Source organism: Erinaceus europaeus, chromosome 22 (assembly GCF_950295315.1).
Source record: "Erinaceus europaeus chromosome 22, mEriEur2.1, whole genome shotgun sequence".
Taxonomy (NCBI): Eukaryota; Metazoa; Chordata; class Mammalia; order Eulipotyphla; family Erinaceidae; genus Erinaceus; species Erinaceus europaeus.
Window position 1 is genome coordinate 480,958 of NC_080183.1, and position 16,818 is coordinate 497,775.

Genomic DNA, 16,818 nt, shown 5'->3' on the forward strand with positions numbered 1-16,818 from the left:
CCCTGAAGTCGCAGATTCAGTCCCCAGCACCACCACCCGCCAGAGCTCAGCAGCGTAAAGGGGAGTTGGAGGAGGAGGGAAGGGAGGAAGGAAAGAAAGAAAGAAGAAAGATGTTCTTCTGGGCCTTCCACGGGCCACAGGCGTGAGCCGCGGCCGCTGGTTCCAAGCGCCGGGCCGGCCGGGTTTCCACTGGGCCGCCGCCAGCCGGTGCGTCTCCCTCTGCACCTCCGCACCTTCACGCCTCCACACGGCGCAAAGGGAAGCCAGAGGCCCACAGCGACTGCTAGTAGACGGGGCAGCCCATAGCTCAGGGACGAGAGCACGTCAGAGCCGCTGTGGGCGCAGGTTCTCTTGGGCGGAGCCTCCGTCTTGCAGGCGACACCTGGGGACTTTTCTGGAGGAGCAGCAGCGCCAGACCCGCCGCCGGTGCCCACAGCCCTGTTCGTCCGCCGTCCCGACCGCCACGGGCCGACGGGTCTGCAGGTGCCCCCAGCCTCACCCTGGGTGACGCGACCCCCTGCCTGCCTCCGGCGGCTGTCTGTCTGCAGCCCCGGCCGGAAAGGAAGCTTGTGCTCGAAGCCGCGTCTCTCCAGACTCGGTGTCGCCCTGCTGATGATCCTGAGGGGTCTTGTCGGCACGGCCGGCCGCGGCCTGGACCTGGACCCATGACATTCCCGAGCGGGGCTGCGAGTGGCGGCACGTGGCCGTGCGGGCGGGAAACGGGGGCGGAAGGGGGGTCCTGCCGACACGGCCCTTGTGCGGGACCCTCCGGAGCCAGCGGCCGAGCAGAGCAAGTGGCTGAGGGTGAGGTGAGATGGGAACGCGCTCCGGTGCTGCTTGTGGACAGACAGACGGACGGTTGGCTGGGACGGAGCTCAGCTGAAGCAGCCCCTTGCCCCTCGCCTGGTGAAGGCCGCCGCACTGCCACGAAGGGCCAGTCACTCCCCGAGGGTCACCGGCTGCCCCGCCGGACGGCAGCCAGCAGCGTCGCCCCACTGCCCGGGGCCCTCCCACGCCTGCACGGACCCGGGGCCGGGAGGCCCTCACGGACCACAGACGCTCCCGGGGTCGCGCTCTCCTCACGGCCTGGCCCTGGCCATACGTCCCGCGTCCCTCGTTCTGTGACGGCTGTGGTCCTGGGGAGCGACGCCTCGGTCTCCTCGGGCCAGCAGATGCCCCGTCAGCCGGCCTGCTGCCAGTCCCAGGACTGGCCCTGAAGAAACAGATCACTTTAAATCCCGACTGCCGGACTCGGGCCGTGGCGCAGCGGGCTAAGCGCAGGTGGCGCAAAGCGCAAGGACCGGCGTGAGGATCCCGGTTCGAGCCCCCTGGCTGCCCACCTGCAGGGGAGTCGCTTCACAGGCGGTGCAGCAGGTCTGCAGGTGTCTGTCTTTCCCCCTCTTTGTCCAACAACGTCAACAATAACTACAAAAGCAAAAAAGTAAAAACACACACACACATATATATAACATCAAAGAACGAATTATGGTAAGGTCATGTATGATACAGCAAACCCTAACAATGGGATTTTCAAAGTCAACCCAATTGCCAAATAATTTGATTACAGCAATACCTATCTGTTGCCTGAGACAGCAGGATCCTCCCGCTTCATCTATAAAGCCCAAATTTCTCCCGTCCTGGAAGGTCTAGGGTGGGGCTCACTGTCCGGCACGCTTCTCTGAGTTCATACCAAATTATGTCGCATCTGCTGATCCCAACCTAGTCATTGCAACCAGCACCACCTCAGCATGCTTCACTTGAGACTGTGCTCAGAGACGTCAGACAACCCTTCAGCCTCGTTACTCGGTTGAGACCTTTCCTTTCTCATAAGACTCCTTAATTCCATTTTGGGTGGTCCACTTCCCAGCAAAGCCTTAAAGCCTAGATGTAGACCAGGGCCCGTGAGACAGGGCAGATGTTCACATGTCCATAAATTGGGGCAAAATCTAGACCTGAAAGCAGACATGCGCAAGTCTGCAGTTAGTCAGCATATGCCGCAAGCAAGTAAAAAGACTTAAAGACACCTTAAAGTTCCTAATGAAACAGTTTCTACTTAAGATTTAGATAGGGGGTCGGGCGGTGGCGCAGTGGGTTAAGCGCATGTGGCGTAAAGCGCAGGGACCGGCGTAAGGATCCCGGTTTGAGCCCCCGGCTCCCCACCTGCAGGGGAGTCGCTTCACAGGCGGTGAAGCAGGTCTGCAGGTGTCTGTCTTTCTCTCCCCTTCTCTGTCTTCCCCTCCTCTCTCCATTTCTCTCTGTCCTATCCAACAACGAATTGCATCAACAAGGACAATAATAATAACCACAACGAAGCTACAACAAGGGCAACAAAAGGGGGAAAAAATGGCCTCCAGGAGCGGTGGATTCATGGTGCAGGCACCGAGCCCAGCAATAACCCTGGAGGAGGAAAAAAAAAAAAAGATTTAGATATCTGGGGGTCGGGCGGTATGGCAACGGGTTAAGTGCACGTGGCACAAAGTGCCGGGACTGGCATAAGGATCCCAGGTTCAAGCCCCCGGCTCCCCACCTGCAGGGGAGTCGCTACACAGGCGGTGAAGCAGGTCTGCAGGTGTCTGTCTTTCTCTCCCCGTCTCTGTCTGCCCCTCCTCTCTCCATTTCTCTCTGTCCTATCCAACAACGACAACATCGATAACAACAACTACAACCACAACAACAATAAAATTCCAGGGTGGAGGGTAGATAGCATGATGGTTATGCAAAGAGACTCTCATGCCTGGGGCTTTGAAGTCCCAGGTTCAAGCCCCCACACCACCATAAGCCAGAGCTGAACAGTGCTCTGGTAAAAATAAATAAATAAAAGCAAACATTCCAAGTAATCCTGTATTCAGAGGCAGAAGTTACAGTGCAGTGATTAAGTGTTACAGCTTGTTGGCATATGACATGCTTGACCACCATATACTGTCACCCTTATCTCTTACTGCTTTTTACAAAGATACTTAGTTTTATTTTAATGAATAAGGATATGAAGAGAGAGAGGAGGAGAGAACAGAGCCCTGCTCAGCTCTGGCTTATGGTGGCGCGGGGGGACTGAACCTGGGACCTTGGAGCCTCAGGCAGGGGAGTCTCTTTGCAGAACCGTGATGCTGTCTCCCCCTGCCAGAGCCTGTATTCTCTCTCTCTCTCTCTCTCTCTCTCTCTCTCTCTCGTGCTCACAAGTTTCCTCTGAGGCAAAAAGTCCTTTTTTTTTTTTTAAATCCGTTCACACAGGAGCCCTGAGGTCAAAGTTCCTTTTCTCTTGTTTTGCATTCATTGTTTTAAATAATTCAGTAGAAAACTGATTGGCGTTTGATGAAGAGCATTTTGACCAAGCCGAAAACCGGAGGAGTGGGGGCCGGGCGGTGGCACACCTGGCTAAGCACAGGCAGCACTGAGCCGAGGGTCCGGGTTTGAGCCCTGCTTCCTCACCTGCAGGGGGGCGCTCATGAGTGCAGAGGCAGGTCGCAGGCGTCTGTCCGTCTCTCCCTCCTCTTTCCCCTGCACAGTCTGAGAGTAAGTTGCAGGATTGTAACTCCTCCCCGCCAGAATCTGTGTGTTGCTGGACCTTCCACCAAAGCTCCCTACAGTTAGAAGACAGGCATTTTGCCTGGGAACAACACTGTGTTTTTTGTTGTTGTTGTTTTTTTTAGATTTTATTGATTTATTAGTGAGAAAGACAGGAGGAAAGAGGGAGGGAGGGAAGGAGGGAGAGCCAGACATCACTCTGGTCCATGTGCTGCTGGGGATCGAACTCAGAACCCCCTGCTTCGCCCACTGGGCCGCCTCCGCCCACAACACGACTGTTTTCCAGCCCACACCACAGTCCACAGTCCGATTTCGCCAGTGGGCCTGCCAGCTCCTCCCCACCCGGCCCAACCAGGTCCCAGCACAGGACGTCCTAACTGCACCCTGGCGGCACTTGCTGTGCCCGCAGCACCTCTGACACGGGGCACTGAGCGTTTCAGAACCCTTGCCACCAAGGCGTAGCGACCAAAGTGAAAGACTGGGTGGGGAGGGCTCAGGTCCTGGAACCTGACGGCGAAGGAGGACCTAGTGGACTCAGGGTCAGGGTTGTGTGGGAAGCGGAAATGCTACCCCTACAAACTACTGCACTTCACTGTCGACTGTAAACCACCCACCCCCAGTGAAGAAAACGGAACGCAGGCCAGCCGCACACGCCGGAGCCGGAGCCGGAGCCGTCCCCGAACTTGTGCCTTTTCGGCCACGACTGGCCTCTGACAGGGTGGGCGGCCCTGTCCAGGGGGAAGGACGGTCCTTGGGCTGTCCCCAGCGGGCCTCCCGGCTGACTCTGAACTTGCGCTCATCTGCTCAGGCAGGGCACCGCATGCACCCTCGCAGCCGGGGGCACCGCAGGGCTCCCCTCTGGGTCTGGCCTCCCTGTGGGCGGGATGCCTGCTGGGTTGTCTCTCTCTCTCCGGTCCGGTCCGTCGCTCTATCTCTCCATCCCTCCAACCCGATCTAAACAGAAGAGCCTGGGCCAGGGAGGCAGCCAGGCATTTAGCCTAGCCCCCAAGCTCCTCGGCCTCTCTGTCCTATCCAACGACAGCAACAACAACAATAATAATAACCACAACAATGATAAAAACAAGGGAAACAAAAGGAAAAAAATGGCCTCCAGGAGCAGTGGATTTGTGGTGGAGAGTTAAGACTCCCTTAGCCCTGCTTCACCTAACTCAAGTTGGACGTGCTAAGATCGACCCAGTCTGGAAAAGAGAAATTTCCCATGAGTGGTCATCCCACTTCCGGTTATCTTGTCCATCTCCAAAACTCTCTCCTTTTACACTGTCTGAACTGGAAGACGCTTTGAAGAGGGTTAAACCGGGAACAGCTGCTGGCTATGATAACATCACCCCAGAACTCATTCTTAACCTGGGCCCCGCGGCAAAGAAGTGGCTCACTTTATTCCTGTCCCACATCTTGGAATCTGAGTCTATGCCCAAAGTTTGGCGTCGTGCGAAGATTATAGCGGTTTTGAAACCAAAGAAAGACCCAACACTGGCCGCCAGCTATAGACCAATTTCTCTCCTCTCCGTGTGTTACAAACTCCTTGAGAGGCTGCTTCTGTCACGTATTTCTCCTCTTACAGAGAAATTCCTATCACCCGCCCAAGCTGGTTTCCGCCCAGGAAGATCTACCTGCGAACAAGCCCTGGCCCTCTCAACTTACATTGAAAATGGATTCCAGAAGAATTTAAAGACGGGTGCTGTCTTTGTTGATCTCACAGCAGCCTATGACACGGTCTGGCACCGTGGTCTCCTAGACAAGATCTCAAGATGCCTGCCTCCATGGGTGGCCAACACTATATCGTTTCTTCTCCAAAACAGAAGATTCCGGGTGCATCTGGGTGACAAGTCTAGCAGATGGAGACTTGTCTCAAGTGGCCTCCCCCAGGGCTCTGTTCTGGCTCCTACGCTATTTAATATTTACATCAATGATCTCCCAGAAACTTCTTCAAGGAAGTTCATCTACGCCGATGACATCTGCTGTGCAACTCAGGCATCCAAGTTCGACATCCTCGAGGAAACATGAAAGACATGTCTCTGATATCTGATTACTGTAAAAAATGGCGACTAATTCCTAGCACTGCAAAAACGGTATCATCTGTTTTCCATCTACACCATGCCTCGGCCTCGCGTGAGCTTAGTGTGCAGCTTGGCGATACGAGAATCCGGCATGAAGCCCAGCCAGTCTATCTTGGCGTTACTCTCGATCGCACTCTGTCATTTCACAAACATCTCATAAAAACTACAGCAAAGGTGGGCACGAGGAATAACATCATTGCAAGACTGGCCAGCTCCTCATGGGGCGCGATCATCTACACACTACGATCATCCTCTCTGGCATTATGCTATTCCACTGCAGAATACTGTGCCCCAGTATGGTTCCGTAGCCCCCATGTCCACTTGGTCGATTCCAAATTATATTCCTCCATGAGGATAATTTCTGGAACCATCCGTTCCACCCCGGTTCCATGGCTGCCAGTTCTTAGCAACATCACCCCGCCAGATATTCGTTGGGATGCGGCATCATCTAAGTTCCTTTCCCACGTCTACGCTCGACCGGACTTGCCAATATACGCGGATGTCTTCGCCCACCCTGTCCAACACTTGACGTCACCCAATCTGGTCCCCTACACCTACACTGAACTTCTCTGTTCCAGTCTCTTGGAAACAGAGCTGGCAGTCAGCTGAGGTAAAGAACAAACACCTCATCACAGACCCCTGCGAGCGTCAACCCGGCTTTGACGTAGCACGTTATGATTGGGCCCTCCTCAATCGCTATGGAACAGGCCATGGCCGGTGTGCCGCTATGTTCCATCGCTGGGGAGCCAGAGACGACCCGAACTGCCCCTGTGGCTCCAGACAGACTATGACCCACATAGTCAACGACTGCCACCTCTCCAGATTCAAAGGAGGTCTCGAAACTTTACATCAGGTTCAACCTGACGCTGTTGACTGGCTACGGAAGAAGGGCAAACGCTAGAAGAAGAACCACTCGTGAAGATTTTCCCTTGCAGGTGGGGACTGGGGGCTTGAACCTGGGCCCTGGTGCATGGTAGCATGTGTGTTCAACCAGGCCCATTTTTTCTTCTTTTTTTTTTTAATATTTATTTATTCCCTTTTGTTGCCCTTGTTGTTTTATTATTATAGTTATTGATGTCATTGTTGGATAGGACAGAGAGAAATGGAGAGAGGAGGGGAAGACAGAGAGGGGAGAGAAAGACAGACACCTGCAGACCTGCTTCACTACCTGTGAAGGGACTCCCCTGCAGGTGGGGAGCCGGGGGCTCAAACCGGGATCCTTATGCCGGTCCCTGCGCTTTGCGCCACCTGCACTTAGCCTGCTGCGCTGCTGCCCGACTCCCGCATTTTTTCTTTTTTTAAGGGCGGCTTGTGCACTCAGCCCACCTGGCGGTTCCCATGAGCACACCCTGGGGCGGATAAGGGGCTACAGAAGGGTTCAGCCAATGGGTCTGAGGAGCAGCAGCCCCAGCCCTTAGCCAGGTGATGGGGCCCCACCCCACACGTCCCCTTCTGTCCAGAGCCCCTCCAGGCTGTGTGGGGGCTGCAGACACCTCTGGAGTCAGGTTTAGGGTCTCACGTGCAATCGGACGGGTCCTAGACCAGCCCCTCCAAGCGTCAGGCCCCTTGACCTGCTTCTGGGGCAGCTGTTCTCCCCATGGGCCACCTCTCTGCCCTGGAGCCAGGGTTCCAGCGGGGACATGGGACAGGGGAGGCTGGCAGGGTTCCAGCGGGGACATGGGACAGGGAGGCTGGCAGGGGTCAGGGGCAGCTGGCAGAGGACAGGGGAGGCTGGCAGGGGACAGGGCCATATGACCAGGAGGGCACAGAAGACTTTTTGGGAGTCAGAAGAGCTTGGAGCGGGCTGGGGAGACAGCATCATGCTTCTGCAAAGGATGTTCATGCCTGAGGCTCCAGGGGCTCAGGTCAGTGCCCAGCACTGCCGTTAGCCAGAGCTGAGCAGGGCTCTGGTGAGAAAAAACTGGAAAAAAGCAAAAACAAGGGCGTGAGCAGTGATGGCCAAGGGCACGAGGAGGCCCTGTCCCATCTCGGTCTCTCCTCAGGCACTGCTGGGACCTTCACCTGCTGGTCCAAAGACTGCAGAGGCGAGGAGGTCGGAGCCCAGGCCGGGTGGGGGCGGCAGGGCGTCTGTAAGTCCAGGACTCTGCCGAGACTCTCACAGGAGCCCACTGCCACTCCAACGGTGACGGGTGACTGCAAACCACCCAGCCCTCCTGCCACCTGTCCTCGGAGTCTGCTTCCTCTGCCTGCGGCCCGGCGACAGTCGCCTGCCCTCCCGGAAGACGGACCCACAGACGGACAGACAGCACAGGCCGAGTGCTTAGAACAGCTCCCGGAACAGCGCGCTTTCTGGGCAGCTGCAGTTGGGCCTGGCACCGTGCGGTCACCGGCTGGGTCAAACTCGGGCGGGCTGGGCGTCTCAGGTGCGGCACCAGGGCGAGCGGCTGGAGCGGCTGGAGCGCTGAGCGACACCTGCCCTGCGCTTGGCCTGATCCACTTGGCTGCATGAGCCGGTGGCCATGGCAGCTGCTGACGGCGAGACTCACAGCCGTTTCCTGGGAACCGACAGACACACCACCGTTTCTGTGGGGCCCGTCCTCGTCCTCAGCACCCAGAGGGCTGCTCCTCCCGCACCTCGCTCCTGGCCTCCGTGTCCTTGTGCGTGAGGCTGTGTGGCAGCAGGCGCCTCACGGTGGGCCTGAGGGACTTGGTGAGCGTGACGCCCCTTCACCCACAGCTGCTCCTGCCCTCGAGAGACAGCGTTCCTTGGGAAGACCAGTCAGAAGACAGTGCCACGGCCACGGCCAGGGACGGTACGGTACGGTACGGGACGGGACGGGACGGGACAGACGGGGCCACGCCGACTTTGTTGGGCGGGAGAGACTCCTGACCCCCAGCGGTCAGCGCACCTGTCCACACTGGAGCTGGCGCTCACGCCAAGTCTCCCTCCAGCTGTGGGCCCCGAGGGCAGGCGGGGAGCATGGCCAGGCAGAGTGAGGGTGCTTGCCTCAGCCCAGCGCCCAGCCCGTCTGCCCAGCCTCCACTGCCCAGCCCCTCGCCCTGCCCCGGCCCCAGGGTATCCTCCCCGGCTGGGTGCTGGCTCACCGCAGGAAACCCCAGCCCTGCCAGTGATAAGGGAGTCCAGGAAATTGCATCTGCCCCGTATCTCTCCCCCTGTAGCACCCGGGGGGCTGCCAGATGGAGGCAGTCTCCAGGCAGGTGCTGGCCCAGGGGAGGCGTTGGGAGGGCAGCGGGGACTGCATCTTCAGACCTAGCCCTGCCTCCCCCCAGGCCAGCTAAGTCAGAAACCCTTCTTCTTTTTAAAAAATATTTATCCCCTTTTGTTTTCCTTTTTTAAAATTGTTGTTACTGATGTCGTTGTTGGATGGAACCGAGAGAAATGGAGAGAGGAGGGGAAGACAGAGGGGGAGAGAAACACAGACACCTGCAGACCTGCTTCACCGCCTGTGAAGCGACCCCCCCTGCAGGTGGGGAGCCGGGGGCTTGAACCAGAATACTTCCTGGTCCTTGTGCTTTGTGCCACCTGCACTTAAGCCGCTGCGCTACCAACCGACTCCCCAGAATCCCCCCCTTTTTAAAATATTTTATTTATTAATGAAAAGATAGGAGGAGAGAGAAAGAACCAGACGTCACTCTGGCACTTGTGCTGCTGGGGATCAAACTCATGACCTCATGCTTGAGAGTCCAGAGCTTTACCACTGCGCCACCTCCTGGACACTCCCGGAATCCCTTCTAACAGGTACGCTGTGGTGGTCAGTTTATCTCTTGGTAGTGGCTTGGGTTGTGTCCAGTTTGGGGCTGTTCCCCAAAAAACAAAAAGCAACTGAGTATTCTTGGACAGGTTGCTTCCACGTCTGTGGGTCTGTGCCCGGGAGTGGAATGACTCGACTCCGACAGGAAGCAGAGGCTCGGTTTCCACATCACGTGATTAGTCTGTCCCCCGCTGCCGTGCGAGCCCTCCGTGTTTGTAAACACCGGGCGCAGCTGACCTCTGCCTCAGGAGCCGCGACCTTGTGTGTATCTCACCACTACTGGGCCCACTTCTTGACTCAGAGCATCAGAGAGAGACAGACCAAGAGATAGGAAGGGCCAGAGAGACAGACAGAGAGGAGTCAGCGTCGGCGGGCGCCACCACAGCACCAGAGCTCGCGTGGCACCAGTGAGTGGGTGAGGTGCCAGCCCCACAGAGGCTGCTTACAGGCTCCCACTGAGCTATCCCTAGGCCCACACGCAGCCCTCCACAGTGTATCTGTTCACCACTGGACAGAGACACAGAGGGAGACAGGGAGAGAGACAGAGACACCTGCAGCCCTGCTTCACCACCTGTGAAGCTTCTCCCCTGCAGGTGGGGACCAGGGGCTTGAACTCCGGTCCTTGTGCCCTGTAATGTGTGCGCTCAACCAGGTGCGCCACCGCCTGTCTCATTAAAAGATGCATGCTTGGGGCTGGGCAGGGGCGCACCCAGTTAAGCTCATGTGGTGCGAAGCGCAAGGACTGGTGTCAGGATCCCGGTTTGAGCCCCCAGCTCCCCACCTGCAGGGGAGTCGCTTCACAGGCGGTGAAGCAGGTCTGCAGGTGCCTGTCTTTCTCTCCCCTCTCTGTCTTGCCCTCCTCTCTCCATTTCTCTCTGTCCTATCTAACAACAACGACAGCAATGACAATAACAGCAATAAAACAACAAGGGTGGGCCATATGGTTGTGTACCTGGTTGAGTACACGTTACAGTGTGCAAGGACCCAGGTTTGAATCCCTGGTCTCCCCCTGCAGGGGGAAGCTTCATGAGTGGTGAAGCAGGGCTGCAGGTGTCTCTCTGCATCTCTTTCTATCCTTCCTACCCCCTTGATTTCTGGCTGTCTCTATCCAATAAATAAATAAAAGTAATAAAAAAATTTTAAAAAACAACAGCAACAAAAGGGAAAAAATGGCCTCCAGGAGCAGTGGATTCATAGTGCAGGCACCGAGCCCCAGTGACAACCCTGGAGGCAAAAAGAAAAGCACGTCTGTTTTATGGCATGAGCTGGGGAGCTGGAGAGGACCAGGTGCCCGGATGGGGCTCGGGGCCCACATGTGCAAGTCCGGCTCTCTAGCCACTGCACCAGCTCCCCTCCTCTAGGTGTGGGGAACCTCCCTGCACAGGGGTGTTGCAGAGAGAACTGCCGGGGCTTGGAGATCTCTTATTTTTTTAAATGTTTTTAATATTTGTTTATTTTCCCTTTTGTTGCCCTTGTTTTATTGTTGTAGTTATTATTGTTGATGATGTCATTGTTGTTGGACAGGACAGAGAAATGGAGAGAGGAGGGGAAGACAGAGACGGGGAGAGAAAGACAGACACCTGCAGACTTGCTTCACTGCCTGCAGGTGGGGAGCCGGGGGCTCGAACCGGGATCATTAAGCCGGTCCTTGCGCTTTGCGCCACGTGCACTTAACACATGCTGCCGAGTATTTTGACTCTCAAATAAGCTGTCACAATACCCAGCACCAGTCACGACTGCAGAGGTGGCTGGTGCGCGTGGGCTCAGTCCCAGGTGTGGAGCCATATTTCTCCCTTGTCACTTCCTGCTGTGCCCCTCTCCTGAGGCCCTGCCTGGACTTCACCCTGGGAAGCAGCCAGCAGACACCCGGCCCCCACACGTGCTGAGTTCCCCTCAGATCTGGGTTGAACTGTTGTCACTGTGACCCAAAGATGTGCGAGTTGCGATCCCACGAACCAAGTACAACAGGACTGGCACAATGTCCCCCCAGAGGCTGGATGGCTCGCGGTGCTGACGGCGAGGCCACGGCGGCTCCCGGCCCGCAGGGGTGGGGGCACCGGGCAGGGCTGATCTGGGAAGCCGTGGAGGCCGGTGTGTGTGTGGAGGAGGCCGGCAGCGGGAGTGTGACGAGAGGCAGAGACAGGGAGCGCGCAGGCTGGAGACACAGGGAGGACCGGGGCCACCATCCGAGGGTGAACTCTCCTCGCAGAGAGGAGGCCAAAGCTTCATGGAGACCCTCCCTGCTCCCAGGACAGCGCCCACCCCCCTGACTGAGAGCCTATGGGGGGGCGCCCCAGGACTGCAGCCGGGCAGTGGGTTCAGCGGGGAAGGGAGGAAGGGTATCCGCCTTGGACAAGGGCGGGACGGAGCCCAGCACCCAGATGTGCCAAGCCCCAGGGCCCAGACTGTCGCCGTCCCCTCCTGAGGGGAGGACGCAAATACCCGTCCTATTGATTCACTTACTGGATAGAGACGACAGAAATCCAGAGGAGGGGGAGCCAGAGAGGGAGACAGACTCCTGCAGCCCTGCTCCACCACGTGCAGAGCCTCGCCCCTGCAGGCGGGGACCAGGGTCGAACCGGGTCCTTGTGCCCTGTAAAGTGTGCGCTCAACCAGGTGCGCCACCACCCAGCCCCTTTTTTAAAACTCAAAAAATATTATTTATTGGATAGACAGAAATTGAGGGAGAGGGAGAGGGGCAGGGAGAGAGGGAGAGAAGGAGAGGGGCAGGGAGAAAGGGAGAGAGGGAGAGAGGGAGAGGGAGAGGGGAAGAGGGAGAGGGAGAGGGGCAGGGGCAGGGGCAGAGAGAGAGGGAGAGGGGCAGGGAGAGAGGGAGAGAGGGAGAGGGAGAGGGAAAGAGGGAGAGGGAGAGAGGGGCAGGGGCAGGGAGAGAGGGGCAGGGAGAGAGGGAGAATGGGAGAGGGAGAGAGAGGGCCACCTGCAGCTCTGCTCCCGCACTCATGAAGCTTCCCCAGGCCTCAGGCAGCCATGCACTCAGCCAGCTCGCCACCACCTGGCTCCTCCTTGCGCTTCTTTTAGCTTCTTTTAAACGCGATGCCACAGACTGAACGAGGCCTCTTACGTGTAGGCTCCACCGCCCCTCCCCCTCCACAGTGCAGTCCATTTTAAAAAGATTATTTCTTCCTCTCGAGAGAGAGAAAGGAGAGAAGCTACCCAGCCCCTTCCTGCCTGCAGCCCCGCCGCCTGCCCTGCCCTGGCCAGGTCTCAGGGGTCTGAGGGCACCGCCTCCCTCCTCCCTCCTCTCTCCCACTGCTGGCCCTGCACTGGCCTCACCCTGACCCTGGGCCGTCCTCTCCCCCAGGACCGGCTTGGCAGGCAGGGTCTGAAGTGCTGAGGGTCCCTCCTCTGTGGGGCCTCCCCCACAGGAGAGGAGAGGTGCCCTGGGAGGAAGGACGGAGGCGGGGTGAGCGCAGGAGGCCTCGCATATCCCCCAGGACCCCAGACGCCAGGCCCGGGCGCCTAGGGGCCGACCAGATGCCACAGCCCAACCCTGCCTCTCACATCCACCAGCCCTCATCTCCTGCCCAGGCCTGGAAACTGCTTCTCTAGATTAAAGCAAACACCTGCCCCGGAGGAACCGCGAGGCCTTAATTGGTGTGTTTGCAGGACAGACGGAGGGGAGCGATGAACTCCCTGTCCCTGGCCGGCAGATAAGAGACGGCAGATAAGAGACACTGCCCGGCAACGGGTCTTGCCACCTGTCTGATGAGGGGCATGGGCATGGCGTCTGCGAAACTGGAGCTTGCCAGCGGGGCAAAGCTGTGTTGACTGCCGGGCTCCAGCCTCGGGGGACCAGCTGCCAGCCTCCCTGGGCCAGGGCTTCCCTATGGGCCCCACCCACAGGGCCCCCACGTGGAGACGGCCAGAGCCTGGCAGAGCGGCAGAGTCCCCGTGATGTGTGGGGCTCACCACAGGGGACGCCAGGGGGGGTGGTAGCTGTGTCTTCCCCGAGGGTGGAGTGGGGTGAGCGGGCTGCTGGGGGCTAGTTAGGCCAGCAGGCGCCCTACACACACCCCACACAGCACCCGCAGCTCCCCAGACTCCCACTTCCCTCCAGCACACGTCCTTACCTTGGTCCCCGATGCCCAGCGACACCTGACCCAGCATCACCCAAGCCAGAAGCAAACTGCCTAACTCACTCCCTTCCCAGGGCGTGGCCTCTCCACTGGCCTCAACAAGCCAGGCTAGGGGGCTGGGGGCAGAGGCTGGGGCTGGGGGTTGGGGCTGGGCGCTGGGGTCTGGGAGCTGGGGCTGGGGGTTGGGGCTGGGGTCTGGGGGTTGGGTCTGGGGGTTGGGGCTGGGGGCTGGGGGTTGGGTCTGGGGGTTGGGTCTGGGGGCTGGGGCTGGGGGTTGGGGCTGGGGGCTGGGGCTGGGGGTTGGGGCTGGGGGCTGGGGTCGGGACTGGTGGCAGGGTCTAGGGTATGGGGGCTGGGGGTTGGGGCCTGGGGGCTGGGGGCTGGGGGCTGGGGCTGGGTTAGAGAGCATGGTTCCAATCGCCCGAGGCCCATGGCTCCATCTTCTGCAACAAAACCCCAAACACAATAAACACCAAGCCAACACCTCGCTCCTCCTGCCTGGGGGCCTCTGCCCTCGGCTCCTTGAGGCAAGACTCCAGGTGCGGCTCACCTGAGCAAACATTCCATTAGTGGACAGGCTCCCGCCCAACCCAACCTAGCTCTGGGCCTCCTCCTATATGAGGTGGGTGAGGGTGAAGCAAGGCACCTCACCTGCAGACCCCACACAGGCGCTGCACACACACCTCACCTCCCGATCGCACAGGCGCTGCACACACACCTCACCTCCCGACCGCACAGGGGCTGCACACACCTCACCTCCCGACCGCACAGGGGCTGCACACACACCTCACCTCCCGACCGCACAGGTGCTGCACACACACCTCACCTCCCGACCGCACAGGGGCTGCACACACACCTCACCTCCCGACCGCACAGGTGCTGCACACACACCTCACCTCCCGACCGCACAGGGGCTGCACACACACCTCACCTCCCGACCGCACAGGGGCTGCACACACACCTCACCTCCCGACCGCACAGGGGCTGCACACACACCTCACCTCCCGACCGCACAGGGGCTGCACACACACCTCACCTCCCGACCGCACAGGGGCTGCACACACACCTCACCTCCCGACCACACAGGCGCTACACACACACCTCACCTCCTGACCACACAGGGGCTGCACACACACCTCACCTCCCGACCACACAGGCACTACACACACACCTCGCCTCCTGACCACAGCAGGTGCTAAATGGACACCTCACCTCCTGACCACACAGGCGCTGCACACACACCTCACCTCCCGACCACAGCAGGTGCTGCACACACACCTCACCTCCTGACCACACAGGGGCTGCACACACACCTCACCTCCCGACCACACAGGCGCTACACACACACCTCACCTCCCGACCGCACAGGTGCTGCACACACACCTCACCTCCTGACCACACGGGCTGCACACACACCTCACCTCCCGACCGCACAGGTGCTGCACACACACCTCACCTCCCGACCGCACAGGGGCTGCACACACACCTCACCTCCCGACCACACAGGCGCTACACACACACCTCACCTCCCGACCGCACAGGTGCTGCACACACACCTCACCTCCTGACCACACAGGGGCTGCACACACACCTCACCTCCCGACCACACAGGCACTACACACACACCTCGCCTCCTGACCACAGCAGGTGCTAAATGGACACCTCACCTCCTGACCACACAGGCGCTGCACACACACCTCACCTCCTGACCACACAGGGGCTGCACACACACCTCACCTCCCGACCGCACAGGTGCTGCACACACACCTCACCTCCCAACCGCACAGGGGCTGCACACACACCTCACCTCCCGACCACACAGGCGCTACACACACACCTCACCTCCCGACCGCACAGGTGCTGCACACACACCTCACCTCCCGACCGCACAGGTGCTGCACACACACCTCACCTCCCGACCACACAGGGGCTGCACACACACCTCACCTCCCGATCACACAGGCGCTACACACACACCTCACCTCCTGACCACACAGGTGCTGCACACACACCTCACCTCCCGACCACACAGGGGCTGCACACACACCTCACCTCCCGACCACAGCAGGTGCTATATGGACACCTCACCTCCCGACCACACAGGTGCTGCACACACACCTCACCTCCCGACCGCACAGGTGCTGCACACACACCTCACCTCCCGACCACACAGGCACTACACACACACCTCACCTCCTGACCACACAGGTGCTGCACACACACCTCACCTCCCGACCACACAGGGGCTGCACACACCTCACCTCCCGACCACAGCAGGTGCTATATGGACACCTCACCTCCCGACCACAGCAGGTGCTATATGGACACCTCACCTCCCGACCACACAGGTGCTGCACACACACCTCACCTCCCGACCACACAGGGGCTGCACACACACCTCACCTCCTGACCACAGCAGGTGCTATATGGACACCTCATTTTCTGCATCCTGCAAATCTGGCCTTTCACGGGAACCTCAGATGAACTATCTCCCAGCTGCCAGCTCCAAAGGCGCCATTCCCTCCTCACAGGGCTCCTAGTGGTTCTCTCTCTCAACAAGTCCAATAACCAATGTGTTGAAAGCCCACGCGACTGTTGCATGAATGGGTGCACAGACAGGCCTGCTCCGGCCCCCCGGCCCCGAGCTGTAGCTGACACTTTGAGGGAGAAACAGGCAAGGCTGTGAGGCAGGGGCCGGAGTTGTGGGTGCCCTGGGGTCGCGGGAAGGAGGGACTCTGGGTGACGCCAGGTTTCTGGGTCCCCAGGCTCAGAACGGAGGGACTCCGGCCCTGGAGGCCGTCTGAGCATAGGTCAGTCTTGGCAGTCCTGCGAGGGCCTGCGGCCGGGGCACCGCCCATTGCAGGATGAGGTCAGCCGGCCTCTGCACTAGAGCCAAGCAAAGGTCACCAGCACCATGGCTGTCTGCAGACACAAAGGGGCGGTGACATCTTGGGTTGTGAATCCCTTGTTAGACTTGCCCTCTGTGGGCGTAAGAAGCAGACTTAGGGAGGCTGGTTGTCGGGCCCCAAGTAGTCTCCAGAGCTGAGACCTATGAAACCAGGGAGAGGGGTTCAGGGCCTGGGCGGGGGTCTAGGGTGTAGGTCTTGGGTTTGGGTCCTGGGTGTGGGTCTTGGGTTTGGGTCCTGGGTGGGGGGTCTTGGGTTTGGGTCCTGGGTGGGGGTCTTGGGTTTGGGTCCTGGGTGGGGGTCTTGGGTTTGGGTCTTGGGTGGGGGTCTTGGGTTTGGAATCTGGGTGGGGTCTTGGGTTTGGGTCCTGGGTGGGGGTCTTGGGTTTGGGTCCTGGGTGGGGGTCTTGGGTTTGGGTCCTGGGTGGGGGTCTTGGGTTTGGAATCTGGGTGGGGTCTTGGGTTTGGGCCCTGGGGGGCCT

At 59.1% G+C, this 16,818-nt stretch overlaps 3 long non-coding RNA genes across 5 annotated transcripts in view; all 3 read right to left on the reverse strand.

The window, feature by feature from the left end:
• The window catches only part of LOC132535411 (uncharacterized), a 37,034-nt gene extending 23,468 nt beyond the window's left edge, over positions 1 to 13,566 (reverse strand). Inside the window, exon 1 of the long non-coding RNA XR_009547194.1 lies at positions 13,426 to 13,566. This is a non-coding gene — a long non-coding RNA (uncharacterized LOC132535411). The remainder of the gene's footprint in view (positions 1 to 13,425) is intronic.
• A 534-nt stretch (positions 13,567 to 14,100) lies between these two features.
• On the reverse strand, positions 14,101 to 15,260 carry LOC132535386 (uncharacterized). Of its 2 annotated transcripts, none has more exons than XR_009547164.1 (4): positions 15,094 to 15,260; positions 14,710 to 15,022; positions 14,639 to 14,673; positions 14,101 to 14,567 (listed from the first exon to the last, which is right to left on the reverse strand). It is a non-coding gene; the product is annotated as an uncharacterized LOC132535386 (long non-coding RNA). The 2 variants fall into 2 exon arrangements; XR_009547163.1 differs by having other exon boundaries at positions 14,101 to 14,602.
• Positions 15,261 to 15,267: 7 nt separating this feature from the next.
• LOC132535387 (uncharacterized) lies at positions 15,268 to 16,059 on the reverse strand. 2 transcript variants are annotated; one of them, XR_009547165.1, is made up of 4 exons: positions 15,830 to 16,059; positions 15,620 to 15,687; positions 15,409 to 15,478; positions 15,268 to 15,373 (listed from the first exon to the last, which is right to left on the reverse strand). It is a non-coding gene; the product is annotated as an uncharacterized LOC132535387 (long non-coding RNA). The 2 variants fall into 2 exon arrangements; XR_009547166.1 differs by lacking the exon at positions 15,268 to 15,373 and having other exon boundaries at positions 15,395 to 15,478.
• Between the last annotated feature and the right edge of the window lie 759 nt (positions 16,060 to 16,818).